This window comes from Carcharodon carcharias, chromosome 4 (assembly GCF_017639515.1).
Source record: "Carcharodon carcharias isolate sCarCar2 chromosome 4, sCarCar2.pri, whole genome shotgun sequence".
Lineage (NCBI taxonomy): Eukaryota > Metazoa > Chordata > Chondrichthyes > Lamniformes > Lamnidae > Carcharodon > Carcharodon carcharias.
Genome location: NC_054470.1, coordinates 27,905,604 through 27,923,030, shown reverse-complemented (window position 1 = coordinate 27,923,030; position 17,427 = coordinate 27,905,604).

Here is a 17,427-nt window from a genome sequence, read left to right as displayed (position 1 = left end):
TCCTTCAGCTAACATTTCCCACTGGCCTTGCTGGAGCCCACTTGAGTCCAGTGAAGAAGCACATAAGATCCCGCTTTTATACTGGCCTTTGAGTTATTGAGCTGGCAGCTTTGAGTAACAGATCAGGCGAAAGTGCTTCTCCCTCTGTGTCTTCATCTTGAGGCACCATTTGTTGGCCAGGCTGTAGTTCTTGGGTTATTGAAAGCATCAGTGTAGAAGGCGAGAGTTGGAATGAGAGAAGAAGGGTGTGGGGAAAGCAATAGGTGCATGGTTACACCATCTGAAGCTTGTACATCGTAGCAGATTCCATCATGATATGCACCTTCCCAAATCGTACTGCACAAGGCAAGAACATATTATCATCATCCTGGGTGGCTTCTGCGATGCTGGTTGCCACAGCTTTAGTATGAGGGTCCCAACAATGCCAAGTCCTGTCTCTTCTAAGGGGTTTATGGCATGTAGCCATGCCAGTCCCACAGGTGTTCTTTACTGCTCCCTCCTCTTATGTGCCACCTTGTCCAACACAAGCAAGGGAAAAGTGTTGCAATGTGTTTGTGAGATGTGCCTCTCACACCTGAATAGTTGGCAGTGTGCAGAAGCTGTGAGATGTGCACTTGAGCCTTGCAGCAGAGGTTAGTGTGTGAGGGTGAGGTGGAACATAGGAAGGAGAGACATAAGTCCTGATTGCTTGACATTGCTGATGGGTGAGTGATGGGGGGGTGGGGGTGTATTAGGCAGCGTGCAAGGCTGGAAGTGCAGTTGGTAGGAGATGGCATTTGAATGTGCATTCACTGACCTTGATCACTCTTATGAGATCATTAAACGTTTTCCAGCACTTTTTGCAAATCCTGGATTGACCTCCATGGCTCTCTGCTCTCACTACCTTGGCACTGTAAGTTTGGAAAGACTCCTGAACCCTTGCAGAAAGATTACCTAGCTCCTCCTTTGCACCTCCTGCACTATAGTCCCCAGTGGTATATTGGAGAATCTAGGAATCCTTTCTCTGGTTTGCTCCTCAAAAGCTCCAGTTACTTCTTTCTCAGGAAGTCTTCCTCAGCAACATTCAGCACCTGCTCTTCTAGAAGTGCAAGCTTCTGTTATAGTTACTATTTCATAAACATTTATTGTTCTTCATGATTTTAACCTCCTAATTTTGTTTTGAATGCTTTGTGAATCCATACATATACCACTCAAACTTCAATGCAGATTTTTGGATGTTAACTTTTATCTGTTTTCTTCATTTTCTCATTCCACCTTTTGATAGTATTCTACAGCAGCGTTTTATCTCTCACTGCTTCATGACTTGTTTATGATAGAAATATTAAGAAACTAAGCCTTCCACTTCTACCTCAATTGCTTCATTAATCCTTCTCTTCTTCTCTAGTCCCAAACCAAGACTTTACCTAATGCTAATGTTAGACACATTCAACAAATTCTCACCTGAAGCAAATAATCACAGGGCATCATTTTACAGTGGCTCCTGCCTAAGAGAATGGAGTTTTGAACAGCTCGCTGCATTTTACGGTCCCACCCCCGCCACAATAGGGCAGTAAAATTCCGCCCACAGAATAAATAAGCTCCTAATGTGTTTGTTCTTTTTTGAGTCTGGCTGATTGATTAATTGTCACAGCTATCAAGCCTGACTCAATTATACACAAATTAGTTCAAATTTATGAGCCAAGGTAGTTAACTGAGCTTATCTGAGTTTCACTCACTTCTACACTAACAATTAAACAAAGCAAATGTGATTTTTAACAGCATTTGTAATAGATTAAGATTGCACTAAAAAGGCAACTATTAAGAACATAACATAAATAAATGGGAGCAGGAATAGACCATTTCACCCTTTGAGCCTGGTTCTGGTTATTGCGGGAAATCTGAGTGTTATCTGTAATTACTATTAGTCCTATTAGCCCATTAGTTATTGGTGCAATTTCCGTGAATGGCTATTAGTAACTTTTGAATTAAATTTCCTCCCAACTCTGGTTACGCCTCTGCGAATCATTCCCCCTTCCTCATTTACCACCATTTCCCCTTCACAGGATGGCCTCCTGGGTTCTCAAAGTGCCACACACCAGCTGCTGGCACAAAACTATGAGCAAAGACGCTCAACTATAGGGATCCAATGTATAAAAAAGGTAAATTCTGTAACATTTGCAGACCTCAGAACATCACCCATGCAAACCTCCAACCAGAGTTAGCAACCCTATGTGAGGTGGACCCGGAAGGAAAGCCACAGCCAATTCTCCATCCAGGCTCTCAGCTAAATTTGTTTTCTGATGAGTGGGCAGGGTTAACATTACCCGCTAAATTTCTGGTGGTGGATTTTCACTGATACTTGTGCAAGCTGGCAACATAAAAAGAAGTGAGGCAGAAGAATGTTCACTTGGGATACTGAATATATTTTTGATATTGTACAATATAGATTCCAGAAGCAGTATTTTCATGCTATGCTCTATGTGAGATCACTAGGCCAAACAGGTTAGCTCTTTCAGCCACCTGTTGACTCTACACTCAGTTCAGAACTGTCACTAGTTAGATCTAAGTCTAGCCTTCTGACAACCGGCATAGAAAAGGATATGGAGACAGCTTCCCACACCTTTTGTGATTTGTGCGGCTTCCACTGTGCTGAATATCGTTACTGATGGCTCTATACACAACTCTATTTCTACTAATACAATCAAAAATTCTTAACTTTTAACCATCTCTTCTTCATGCAATATAAACATGATTTGTTTTTTAAATATTTAAAGAGCTTTATGGAAGATTTTTTTCCATTTTAATGCCTAAAAATAGTAGCCACTTCAAAATAAAGTTTTTAAAAATAAGATTTTGGAGGCAGTGATGTAAAGCATCCCTGGATCCTGAACTTTCAGCTTATTGAGATGTGTTATTCCCTACTTCACCACCAAGTGAATTGTGTGAAAAAGGTAGGCAAAGATATGAGCACTTCTGTGTACATGGTCTTCATCAATAGAGCAACTATTGTTGGCCTATGGGAATAGATGACCCTCCCATGGGCCACACCCAGAACTCTTCCAATTCCACAGTGGCCTCCTACCACAAGAACCTGATTTCCTGCCCGCTCAAGCTGTGTCAGCAACTATGTTGATGGAAATGCATAGGGTGGCCCTCCAAACTGCAGCCCATCCACCACCTTCTACCATTCTTTGAGCTTCCTCCCATAACCTTTGACCCTTGACCTTCCATCTCTCACCTTCAAACCTCCTCTCAGCCTGCCTGCCATCATCATGGAATCTCTCTCCATCATCCTTGACCTATCCTTGGCATCTCTTGACCCACCCTCAAAAATTCTTGATCAGTCCTCCCTCCAGCTGGACGTGCCCTCCATTAAGCTCGATCTCCCCTTTCTGACTGTTGACTTGCCATGTGAGGTACAGCTGCCTCTCTTAGACACACAGGACCAGAACACAGAAATGACAGACTCCACCCAATTACCCCATTAGGACACCTCCTCCCGAGCCTTGACCACAAACATGCCAGTGCCTTTCTGCACTGCAGTCTAATGTGCTGACCACCACAGCCCAGCTGTGCCAGCCCAGCTTTTGCAAAATTTGAGGACCTGGCACCACACATTTGCCAGCCTAGCTGTTGCGCTGTATGGGGATCCAACCAGCATTACCCTCTCCACCCTCCCACCACCTGCACCACCCCCCCCCCCCCCCCCCCCCCCCCCAACCCACCCATCCTTGCCAAAAGGGGGAGGCAGTGGCGTAGCGCTGTTGTCACTGGACTGGTAATCCAGAGACCCAGCGTAATGCTCTGGTGGACCCAGGTTCAAATCCCACCATCGCAGATGGTGGAAATTGAGTCCAAGAAAAAGCTGGAATTAAAAGTTTTTTAAAAATTTGTTCATGGGATGTGGGGCATCGCTGGCTAGGCCAGTGATTATTGCCCAACTCTAATTGCCCTTTTCAGAGGGCATTTAAGAGTCAACCACATGCTGTGGGCCTGGAGTCACATGTAGGCCAGACCAGGTAAGGATGGCAGATTTCCTTCCCTAATGGCCATTAGTGAACCAGATGGGTTTTTACAACAATTGACAATGGTTTCATGATCATCATTAGACTTTTAATTCCAGATTTTTATTGGATTCAAATTCCATCATCTGACATGGTGGGATTTGAACCCAGGTCCCCAGAGCATAACCATGGGTTGGAGTCACCCTAGAGTCCTTAACATCTACTCTGGCCCCCATGAAGTCTCATGGCATCAGATCAAACATTGGCAAGGAATCCTCCGGCTGGATACAACCACCTGCCCCGCCTAAGCTGATGAATCAGAACTCCTTCATCTTGAACACAAGTTGGAGGAAGCACTGAGGGTGGCAAGGGCACAGAATGTTCTCTGGGTAGGGGACTTCAATGCCCATCACCAAGCTGGCTGAGTCCTAAAGGACATAGCTGCTAGACTGAGTCTGTGGCAGGTGGTGAGGGAACAAACAAGAGGGGAAAAAATATTTGACCTCAACCTCACTAACCTGCCTGCCGCAGTTGCATCTGTCCATGACATTATCGGTAGGAATGACCACCGCACAGTCCTTGTGGAATCAAAGTCCCATCTTCACATTGAGGATACCCTCCATCGTTCTGTGTGGCACTACCACTGTACTAAATGGAAAGATCAAGCAATTCAAGGCTGGGCATCCATGAGGGTCTGTGGGCCAGCAGCAGCAGAATTGTACATGAACATAATCTATATCCCATTGGCCTGTTATACCCCACTCTACTATTATCACCAAGCTAGGGGAGCAACCCAGGTTCATGAAGAGTGCAGGAGGGCAACCAGGAGCAGCACCAGACATACCTAAAAATAAGGCATCAACCTGGTGAAGCCGTAACACAGGACTACTTGTATGCCAAACTGCATAACCAGCAAGTGATAGACAGAGCTAAGCGATTCCACAAGCAACGGATCAGATCTAAGATCACAATCCTGCCACATCTAGTCGTGAATAGTCATGGACAATTAAACAACTCACTGGAGGATGAGGCTCCACAAGTATTCCTACTCTCAATGATGAAGGAGCCCAGTACATCAGTGCAAAAAATAAGGTTGAAGCATTTGCAACAATTTTCAGCCAGAAGCACCGAATGGATGATCCATCTCGGCCTCCTCCAGGGGTCCCCAGCATCACACATGCCAGTGTTCAGCCAGTTTGATTCACTCCACGTGATATCAAGAAATACCTGAAGGCACTGGATTCTGCAAAGGTTATGGACCCTGACAATATTCCAGTAATAGTACTGAAGACTCGTCCTCCAGAATTGTCATGCCCCTAGCCAAACTGTTCCAGTACAGCTACAACACTGGCATCAACCTGGCAATGTGAAAAATTGCCCAGGAATTTCCTGTACACAAAAAGCAGGATAAACCCCATCTGGCCCATCAGTCTACTCTCAATCATCAGTAAAGTGATGGAAGGGGTCATCAGCAACGCTATCAAGCGGCACTTGCTCAGCAATAACCTGTTCACTGATGCTTAATTTGGGTTCTGCTGGGGTCACTCAGCTTCTGACCTCATTACAGCCTTGGTTCAAACATGGACAAAAGAGCTGAACTCCCAATGTGAGGTGAGCATGACTGCCCTTGACATCAAGGCAGCATTTGACTGAGTGCGGCATCGAGGGCCCTAGCAAAACTGGAGTCAATGGGGAATCAGGGGGAAAACTCTACCCTGATTGGAGTTATGCCTAGCACAAAAGAAGGTGGTTGTGGTTGTTGGAAGTCAATCTCTCAGTTCCAGGACATCTCTGCAGGAGTTCCTCAGGGTAGTGTTCTGGGCCAAACCACATTCAGCTGCTTCATCAATGACCTTCCTTCCATCGTAAGGTCAGAAATGGGGATGTTTGCTGAATATTGCACAGTACTCAGCACCATTCGTGACTCCTCGGATACTGAAGCAGTCTAGGTCCAAATGCAGCAAGACCTGGACAATATCCAGGCTTGGGCTGACAAGTGGCAAGTAACATTTACGCCACACAAGTGACAGGCAATGACCATCTCTATCAAGAGAGAATCTAACCAATCACCCTTTGACATTCAATGGCATTACCATTGCTGAATCCCCCGCTATCAACAAACTGCGGATTACCATTGAACAGAAACTGAACTGGACTAGCCATTTAAATACTGTGGCTACAGCAGCAGGTCAGAGGCTAGGAATCATACAACGAGTAGCCCATCTCGTGGCTTCCCAAAGCCTGTCCACCATTTACAATGCACAAGTTGGGAGTGTGATGGGAGACTCCCCACTTGCCTAGATGAGTGCAGCTCCAACAACACTCAGGAAGCTTGGCACCATCCAGGACAAAGCAACTCCCTTGATTGGCACCACATCCATAAACATTCATTCCCTCCACCACTGTTGAACAGTGGCAGCATCTAGAAGATGCACGGCAGGGGCACACCAATGGTCATGAGACAGCACCTTCCAAATGACCGCTACCATCTAGAAGGACAAGGGCAGCAGATAGATGGAAACACCACCACCTGGAAGAACCTCTCCAAGCCACTCACCATCCTGACTTGGAAATGTATCGCCGTTCCTTCACTATCTCTGGGTCAAAATCTTGGAACTCCTTCCTTAACAGCACCATGTGTGTACCTACACCACATGGACTGCAGCGGTTCAAGAAGGCAACTCACCACCAGTTTCTCAAGGGGAATGAGGGAAGGGCAATAAATGCTGGCCTATGTAGCGATGCTGATATCCCATGTAAATTAAAAGAAAGCTACTGGACCGCCCAGCTTCTCTTGCTACCCTCCCTTGTGGCACTGAGTTAGGCAAAGACAAAACTTCAGATCTAAAGAATGAGAAACTTTACCTTTAAACTGTCCGGAAATAGGAGGCATGTGTTTTCCATGCAACACTGACCTAATCTTGAAGGTAAGACTTAGTTTGGTGAAGTTCCCATTTATCGAGTACTAAGTGAATGGTAAATAGGTTCTCACCACTGGGATGCCTGCTCCAAAGCCGACACACCGTCAACTTCATTTCAAGAACTCAACGCAATGCGAAACCAAAACTTCAGCTCCCATCTAATTATGTCCCCTGCCCACCTCATTTCCCGCTCTCGGAGGGCTCATTCAATTCCATCCGGTACATAAGGGAGCAAATTTCTTCATCTACCTGTGTTACGATCCTAGCTGCTGTTAATACTGGACAAGTCAGATCCCAGGGTGAAATCTGGCATGGTAGATCCTAACTTTTTATTAGAAACACTAGTGGAAAGTTACTGAACGAATTCGCAGGAGTCTACTGATAAACTTTTAACACAAAGATTAAAACATTTATTAGACAAGATAAATCAACTATATTACGCCAGACAAAAAGGTTGTAAAGATCTCAATACAGGCACAAGAAAATGTTTCAAATTCACAACATCCCTTTACCCCAGCAATATATTTACAGACACATAATCCTGTGAAGAGTTACCACTAACTTGACACAAAGGCTTCTTGCACCGTAGCAAATGGTTTTCTTCTGGTGGATTCTTAAGCATCCACTTGATGCTTCTCACCCAACTCATATCTCTCCACAAGACACCCAAAAACTGCATTCTAAACTCAATTCCTTCAACATCAGAGCAAACAAATGAGTTCCCTAAACTCAGTCTTCCAGTCGCATGTGTGCAAAACTGATTCAATTACTGAATCCCAGAACTAATTATCCAGTTAACCATTGTCCCACTAGTCTTGCAGTTTTTTGTTCTCAGAGAGCTAACAAAATCCCTGTGTTCTCTCTGTGACACAAATACTGAATGCTCCCTCTCAACTCTTATTTTCTCTGTGTCTGTGTCACTGGATCATTGTCGCTAGGTAACAATAAAGCTTTCCTATTTTCCCCTTTTATTTTAAACTGAACTTACAAACTCTTTTAGCCCATCTCTTTAACTTCAGGGGTTCTAAAACCTCATTAAAAATGTATATACAAAAGCGTAGAAGTCCTGACTTTCAGTCAGGAGTCTGTCCAGATTCCCAGGCACCAAGGATCACAAACACCCTAAGTGAAACTGAAACAATTTTGCCTTTCTTAATACAAAAATGTATGTTCAACTTAAAAATTATACGTTGTTCATAACATCTGCAAAATACTTACTGCAGAATTGTCTCAGATTTGCACTATGTGCGGTCGTGAGTGGGAAAAGAATGTTTTACCCGCTGGCCGCAATGGTGGCATTTCACGCCATATCATCCCAATCCTGCCTCATTAATCATGCATTCCCAGGAAACACGCCGTTTCAATGGTGAGTGGGCTGCCATTCACCTGCCACGCCTTCACCTCACTGTTTCATCATGCCGGGCGTTATATTTAAAGCACAGCCGCGTGCACACCTCTCAGTGCCTCCAGCCCACGACTGCTGCAGAGAAGACATGGCCCTGATAAGCAAGAAGACTGCAGCCCCCCTGGTTTAGTGACGCATCCCTCAAGCGCCTTTTGTATGCCTTGTCCTTTACTCCAGTTCTGGCCACAGGTGAGACAGCAACATCACCAATCTGGCTTGGGAGGCGGTGGCAATGGTGGTCGGTGCCAATGCCCTGCAAAAGAGGAAAGCCACCCAGTGCCAAAAGAGGATGAATGATCTCCTTCATTGCGCCAGGGTAAGTCACTGTTCTCATCACTCTCAATTCACACATTCACAAACCCATCACACATCCACAGGGACCTTACTTACTGCCAGGTCAAGGGGCATCACCTCTCACACACAGCTTCATTGACCACATCCAGTCTATGGGATCACTCATCAGCCACACAGGCCAGGCATACTTATCATCTGGCCTGGCAGGTGTCCTGTTTACATTCTCTCCATCTGTATTCATGCAGGACAAGCTGGCACACAACAAGAGGGAGATAGGTTACAGGCTGGTGGAGAAATGCCTGAAATCACGGATATTGAAAACAGAGCCATCCAGCTGTCCAGCAAGGATCTGGACTGTTCCAGTGCTGACAGTGAGATCAGCGGTGCTCTAACAACTGGGGTTCCAGCTGTGCAACATCCACCAGACAACCATGCCATGAGTGATGTGTCCTGCTTCACAGGCCACTGCCATGCACTAATTATCTCTCCTAGCTTTCACAGGCACATCTGGGAAACAGCCGAGGAAGCCCACAACCCAGGGCCTCCAATCAAGCCTTGAAGGCACGTCAGAGGAAGAATATAAAGGCAGTCTCAATGAAGACCTGTCACAGCGCTCACCCACACCCTCCACCAGCGCAGAGACACACACCTCTGTGGCACCTAGTTCTAGAGTAGTTTTGGGATCACAATCTGGTGAGCACATCGCACTGTCTGATCCATAGCAGCTGACAGCATTCTCCCAGGCATCCGGCACTCAGAGGACTGCTGGAGGCCATAATGTTGCTGTGCCTGAGTCAGATCAGGAGCCTCTGGACTCGGTCATACCTCAGCTGCTGGAGCAGCAAAGGCAAGCTCAGAAACATCAGGAAGGGATAACTTTATTTTTCAGTTCCAACCATAAGCTTCGTGAATGAACAGAAATAGGAAAACGCCCGAGTGTTTGCATGGATTTTATTCCATTTAACCAATCCTCAGGTTGCGAAGCACAACTGGAGAAGTACGCCCACCTTCAGTTTGAGGTGATGGCGCCAGTATGCTATAGCACCAAGGTCAAAGCTAATAGAATGGCAGCCGCCATGGAGATCTAGGTCTAGGCCATCACTCCTGCACTGTTGTGCAGACTGAACTTCATCACTGATGCCATAGTTGGCCTCCAGCAGTATCAATGTAAGAAAAGTGCAGGGCAGCTCGATCTCATTCCAGCTTCCCCTTTTCCTCAAGGGGTCAGCCTGGGGTCCTTGGGATCCCATAGAGATGAGGATAAGCAGGTGTACACCCAGGGCCATCTGCCCAGGTGATTCCGAGAGTGTCCTGCCCCTCTGAATCCCCTTCGTCCTGTGACCCTAGCAGCTCCAGCTCCGCATGTCGAGCAGGGCCCTACTGCCACACAGCAGGACGCCAAAAGCAGGCCAGGGCCCTCCAGGTCTCAGCTTTCCAGACGACACCTGTCAAGGTCATCACGGACAAGACTTAGCAGTTAGGAGGCTGCCTCCGCCTTCGCTACGGATGTCAGGGGAGCACCAAGACATAGCGGCAGGGTTAGGAAGGTCGGGGGAAGGCGATGGCATAGCGGTATTGTTATTGTAGTAGTAATCCTGAGATCCAGGGAAATACTCTGAGGTCCTGGGTTTGAATCCCACCATGGCACATGGCGCAATTTGAATTCAATAAAAATCTGGAATTAAAAGTCTAATGATGACCATGAAACCATTGTTGCTTGTTGTAAAAACCCATCTGGTTCACTAATGGCCTTTAGGGAAGGAAATCTGCCATCCTTACCTGGTTTGGCCTACATGTGGCACCAGAACCCCAGCAGTGTGGTTGACTCTTAAATGACCTATTAACTAGGGATGGGTAATAAATGATGGCCTGGCCGGCAGCACCCACATCCAATGAACACATTTTTAAAAAGATGTAGTTGATCAGCCTGGGCATGGGTGTTAGTCACTTGAACAAAATGTTCACGATTGTAAATAAACTTCCAAGAATGTCTCTCTGCCTGTGGTTCTGATGAGCAGTGTTTGTGTCACTCAGATGTGAAACCTTTCTGCACAAGATAAAGGCAGGTGTCTCAGTCCAGGGCCTCTGCCCTGTGCTTTGTGCAGCCTTCAGACCAAATTGATGGTCCGGCCTCACACTCCCTGGACATATTAATGATGCCTGCACCTCAACGCTGCTTGTCATTGCTGCCAGAATGTTGTGGGCAGGCGTCACAGAGTTCTGTCATTCTCTCTGTGTGTTCTCAGCACATTTAAAGTGGGGCTGGCCCCCATCTCTTCAGCTTCTGTGACAGGTTATGCTGTGCTCCTGAAGGCGTCAGATGCTGAAGGTTGATGAAGGATCAGGCGCATTTAAAGTTTCCTGGCTGCATCTCCATGATTTGACCCTGATCACAGAGTCCAAGCGAGCTGCCCTCAGCCAGACAGAAGTCAGACGTTCACAGAGGTTATGTGAAGTGCTAGGGAGTGTCCTCACTGCATATGATCATCATCCTCCATAAACCTAGCAACTATGAGGGCCTCCTGAGGGCGCCTGCCTCACCTAGCCAGTGTAATGGCCACATCTTCGCCTTTGAGGACCTTTTCACCCTCATTCCCATCGACGTCTTTCTCATCAGAGGAGACATGCAGCTTCTCCATCTCCTCCTTAGCCATCTCCTCTCCCCATTGCAGCGCAGGTTGTAAAGGGCAATGACGATACAAGACCCTCTGTGGACTATATTGCAGGGCTCTACCAGACCGGACCAGGCACTGGAACCTCATTTTCAACATCCTGATGGTTTGCTCCACCAAGGTACCAGTTGCAGCATGAGCAACTTTATACCTTCGCTCGGCTGCGGCCTGAGGCCGCTGCACAGGTGTCATCAGCCACATCTTCTGTGGGTAGCCCTTGTCCCCCGAGGAGCCAACACTGCAGCCTCTGTGGACTCTGGGAGATGTCAGGGATCTGTGACTGACTGAGAATTTAGGATTCGTGGACACTCACTGGAAACTGAGCGCAGACTTGCAGGATGCGTTTGTGGTGGTTGCACACCAGCTACACATTCAGCAAGTAGAAACCCTGGCGGTTGGTATAGTTGACCGCTTGTTGCCATGGAGACATGAGTGCTGTCGATGGCACCCTGCACCTGTGGAAAACCCGAGATCTGGGCTACTCCAATCGCTCTTGGTTCTGGGTGAAATGCACAAAGTTGTGTGCCCTCGCGAAGATGGGGTCTGTGACCTTATGAATGCTTTTGTGGTTGGAGGCTTGTGATATCCCACAGAGGTCACCTGAAAGGAACCATTAGCATAGAAATGGAATGCCGTGGTTACTTTTAAGCCACGAGCAGTGGATGTCCTCCATGTCACCAAATCCTGCAGCAGGCGGCAGATGTGAGCGACCAGTTCCCTGGACATGCGCAGTCTTTGGTGACACTGGTTCTCGGTCATCTGCAGGAATGAAAGGTGGTGTCTATAGACCCTGGATCTAGCTAGGTGATGAATAGCAACAGCTCACTGTAGCCCTTCAGCGGCATGCATGGAAGCCTCAGACTCCACTTCTTCTTGGGGTGTTGCTCCTCCCTCTGCCCAGCCAGGGAACTCCATTGCTCACTTCTCCTTCGTCTCTGCTCTCTGTAAGCCATGAGGCGTACAGCTAGGTTTACCCAACAGGCTCAATGTTCTGGATGTACTCCTCCTGCAGGATGAATGAGAGATATGTGTGGGTTAGCTTGAGTGTTCTAAAAAGCTCTCTTGGTTAAGTCTGAAGGCCCTTTAACACAACCCAGAGAGTGCTGGCCGCCATTTGGATGGCCAGAGTTTAGTGCGCTGCATGGCTGCCTGAAACCCCACTCAACTGTGCCCCACTATATCTGACCAATTGGTGGCAGCTTCACCCACTGGACTGCATGCTGTGTCCTCAGCTCAGGCACAGGCATTCTCCTAACCTGCACTGCAAGGCTGCACTGTTAGCGTGAACCATGGGGGAGACTGGTCCAAACTGAATGATGACATTGCTAGGGGCTGTGAGCCCATCCACCAGTAACTGCTCCATGGCCAACTTTAGCAAGGACATTGTACAACTTGCCCAGTCATCCAATTGTTCTGCAGTCCACTAAAACACTCATTAATTTGCAGTCTGTGCCCGAGGGATGAAAAGTTCAGGAGCATTTGGTGGCACTTTCAGGCCTCAGGCTTGTATGAGCAGATAAGCTAGAGGCCCGACTCCACAAATGTCAATGTGTCTGTATCTCAACTGTCTCAGCTGCGGAGGAATGGTCACTTTATACAAGGTTTCCCTAATGCCTGGCCACTTCCTTCGCCCCGACCCTGCATGTGCTTGTGCATTTCCATCAATTGCCCTTGGCCCCACCCCCAAGTCGCCTCAACTGTAGGGCAGCCCTTGCCCTGGCACTGCACTGTCAGCTAGCCGGGAAAAAGCAACGTGCCTGTGCCCTCGCAGGTGTTGCAGGAGGCAGATGGGGGAGTGCGGTCATGAGAAGAGTGGGCCCTTGTGATTGTTTTTCTTTTGTAGGGTGGCCTAGATGTGCTATTAATGATGGAATTGATCTGCAGACACTTCTTGAGTGGAACTTAAAGTTTATTTACAATATACTCAGCAGCAGCTACATGTGTGCTTCGAACTCTAATTCAAACTCTACACTGACTGCTATTGATTACTACAGATCATGCGATCTTACCTAACAAGTAATATTCTTAAAGGTGCATTACACACTAAATATAACCATAATTATTACACTTTCTAAATTCTTTCACTGCCGATGTGTACCCAAAACTGTCACACCCAGTCCCTCTTTCCAACAACATAACCCTAGACACACTTTAATGAATACTTCAAAAGAAATATTTTATATTTATACATATGTTTGCATCCATTATGTGTCTGTCACACTTCAAATATATCAAAAGCATCTAGGAGGCACAGCATAGTCCAACTTTGACGTATAGTCAAACTTGTTTACATCAGCATCATACTTATATTGACACAAAAATAAATGTGCATTAATAATCAATACATTATATTTCGACATCAACAGAATCTCTGGCACTTAGGTCAAAAAACTATTAACTCCACTTGTCCCACTCATCTGTCACATGCATCAAGAAAGCAAGTAAAAAAATATGCCACCTGTGAAGCAACCTATACATTTTTTAAACAAATTAAAGAAATGCATGTAAATATATGGGTTGGCTATTAACTTGGAGGCCTTTAGGGACTGGGGGTAGGGGTGTGTGGGATGCTGTTGATTTGAATTTGTGAAAGCCTCTACCAAATCTTGCCTCAGCCTTCTTTTCGCTAAGGAAAAATGTCCTAACTTCTCCAATCTATCTTCAAAACTGAAGTTCTTTTTCCCTGGAACCTTTCTCGTGAACCCTTTCTACATTCTCTCTAATGCCTTCCCATTCTTCCTAAAGTGCAGCACCCAGAACCAGACACGATACTCCAGCTGAGGCCGAACCAGTGTCCTATATAAGTTCAATGTAACCTCCTTGATCTTGCACTCAATGCCCATATTAACAAAGCCTAGGATACTGTATGCTTTATTAATCACTCTCACAACCAGTCCCACCACCTCAATAACTTATGCACATATACACCCAGATCCCTGTGCTCCTGCATACTCTGTAGATTTGTACTTTATATTTTATATTTTCTCTACACGTTTCTTCCTACCAACATGAATCACCTCACATTTTTCTGCATTGAACTTGATCTGCCACCTATCTGCTCTTTCCACCAACTTGCCTATGTTCTTTGGAAGTTCCTCACAGTCGTCTCTCAATAAGCAAGGTTGTGACATCATCTTCTGCAAATTGGAATACAAGGGTCCACAGGATGAATTGCATAAGGGACAATTTTTTTGGAGTATGTAGAGAATTAATCTGTTCAGAGAATAGAGTATGTTCTACAAAGGTCAACTACCCTTTTATAAATGTAATTAAACCATAATAGTTAATTTGCAACCACCATGTTTGCTTTCCATCCGAAAACAGCACTGTATAGTCAACTTAGTTAACATATAATTATGTAAATCACAGCACTTTTATACATAGAAATATAAAAGATAGATTATGGACTATGTTTTCCTACAGAGTAGGACATATACTTAATTAGGATAAATTGCAGATTTTTATTTCTTAAAAGACAACCTAAGGATCATTGCTGGGCTTATTTTTGTCAGTCTTAACCCATAAGTTTTGACCTAATTGGTGATTTTCTACTTGGGCAGCAAAGCTTTATGTTTGCAATTAATTTGCTGCACAAAATGCAACTTTACTGGCAATAATGCCTAAAGTACACTTAGAGCTCAAAACAATTTTGCTAAAACACTAACATAAGACATGATAATTGAAATCTGTGTTTCTGTAATTAAGCAGTGCTAGCATTCAAATAGTTAATACATCAATAACAGTTTGTAACAAGTGAAGAGGGCACTCAGGGACCAGAATTTTCCGTCGGCGAGTTGGGGGCGGGGCCTGCTCACCAAAGCGAAAATGACGTGGGATGATGTCAGGAGGAACCCCCGACGTCATCCTGCCCCATTTAAATATTTAGGAAGGTGGGTTGACAGCGCGATCAGCTGTCCACCCGCCAACCTGTCAATGGCCAACTGAGGTCATTGACAGGATAATTAAGCCGCTTAAAGGACCTGCCCGTCCAACCTTAAGGTCAGGAGCCCCAGCGGGCTTCTGATAAAACATGAAACTGGCGGGATGAGGTTTCATGTCTGTTTAAAGAATCTTTAATAAAGTTTTTGTCATATTTATTAACATGTCCCATCTTGTGTGACATTGTCACATGAGGGGGACATGTTAATAATTTTTTCATTATTCTATTTTTGAGGTTTATGAAACTTGCACCGATCTCCCTGAAACAGCACTTAGTCTCAGGGAGAGGTGCGCTCTTTCACACGCATGCACGAAAGAGCGCACTTTGACAGTTGGGGAATCCCTCCACTCCCTTCCCCCCCACCCCAGCACAAGAAGCGCATAGCGCTTCCCATTGGGCAGCCTGCTGGGTGGGCCTTAATTGCCCGCCCACTCAAAATGGTGGCGGGGCCCGCTTCGGCTGCGGCGATCGGCTGCCTGCCCGCTGCCAAGCCAGTTGGGCCCGCCCACCCATCAAGGGCAAAATTCTGCCCAGGGAGTGCATACCTCTGCCAAGATGTACTAACTCAATGTTGTTACAATTATGCAGCTCTTGCTTGAGGCTTTTCCCTGCTCTATAACTACAAAATTGAAAAATTAATTATTTTTATTAAGAGCTTTTATTTCACTGAGGAAGCTTCAGGCCAATCCACATCCAACAACCTGCTCTGAAAACACTGCTCACACTTTGACAGCTGTGACAAATTCCAGCACAGCAGCTGAGATAATCCACAGCATTCTAAATAAAACAAGCTACAGCATTCTAAAGAAACGGTCAATTTTCTCTATCTCCCAATGTGACTATATCCTTGAACACATTCCAGGATCTGTTCCACTTCCTCGTCAAAAACAAATCAGTTCTTCCTTGGGCCATACCCTATGGGTACCATGATTCATTGAAATCTGTCCATTAATTTTTGATATACGCTGTTTACAGGCAAACAGGCGAACAAACAGGGACCAAAATATTAGTGGAGGTAATCATTTACTAGCTTTAACATAATAAAATGTTTCAAGGCAGTTCACAGGGGCATTATAAAGCAATATTTGACTCTGAGCCACATAATTGAGAGATATTGTGCAGAAACAAATGATGGAAGAAAGGTGATAGGCTGTAAACTGTCGTGTTTTGTCCCTCCACATTGTCACACTGGAACAACATTTTACGAGTAGCATATAGCTAGCTGCTTGGGAACACTGCTCAATTAAAAGGCAATTGAGATGGTTAAGGAACCAATGGAAGCTCATTTTACAGGAACTATGGATGGTGGGGGTGGGGGGGTGTGGTGGGGTTGGTGATGGGGGAGCATTCAGAGCCTCGGCAACTTTCAAAGGGTAGCAATGGGATGGCAGCAGTAGGTATTGCTGCCATGCAGTGAAGCCTTTTACTTCCTTTCTCAAAAAGGACTAGGACAGTCATTGTTTTGGGATTGAGGCCCATTTGAGAAAAATATGCTCCTGGCAAGGGGTTCACTGGAGAGGCACCTAAGAGTTGGGGTGATTTTTGCAGCACCGACTAGAAGGCTGCCTCAGTCAGATCAGCAGTGCCCAGGTGGCATGGGCATCGTTCACTCTGGAGCGGGTCCCTCTAGCAAAGAGGAGAACCTGAGAGAGAGGGAGGTGCATAAATATAGATTTGGGCAGCAGGAGCTTCATGGCCACCTGCAGGGGCCGCCTGGTCATAGGGAAGCGACAGAAGGCTGCACAGGGGACCATGAACAAGCAGAAGTGCAGAAATGAAGGTACCGTATGGCCAGGGTCAACAGACAAAGTATAAGCTACTTCCACATGTCAGTCTGACAGGAATGAAAACTGCACCTCTCCCGAGAGGCTATGATCGATCTTTGTGCCATGATGGCAGAGAAGGTGTGCTCATTGGTGGTCATCTAATGTCAGAGGCTCTTATGATCATTGTGACCCTACACTTTTACACCTCACTTTCATTCCAGATGCCCACTGGATACATGTGCGGCATCTCCCAATCAGCAACACATGCCCTCTTCGAGAGGGTGAATCAGTACATGTCTGGAATCCACTGACTGGCCTACTGGACAGAGCCCCAAGAGAGTTGCCCATCTCTAGATGGAGGAAACCAGGTATTCAAATGAGAGGAAGGTCACAACAATCATTGCCTGGATGGACTCCTCCATTGTCCGAACCAGGAGGGCAGAATT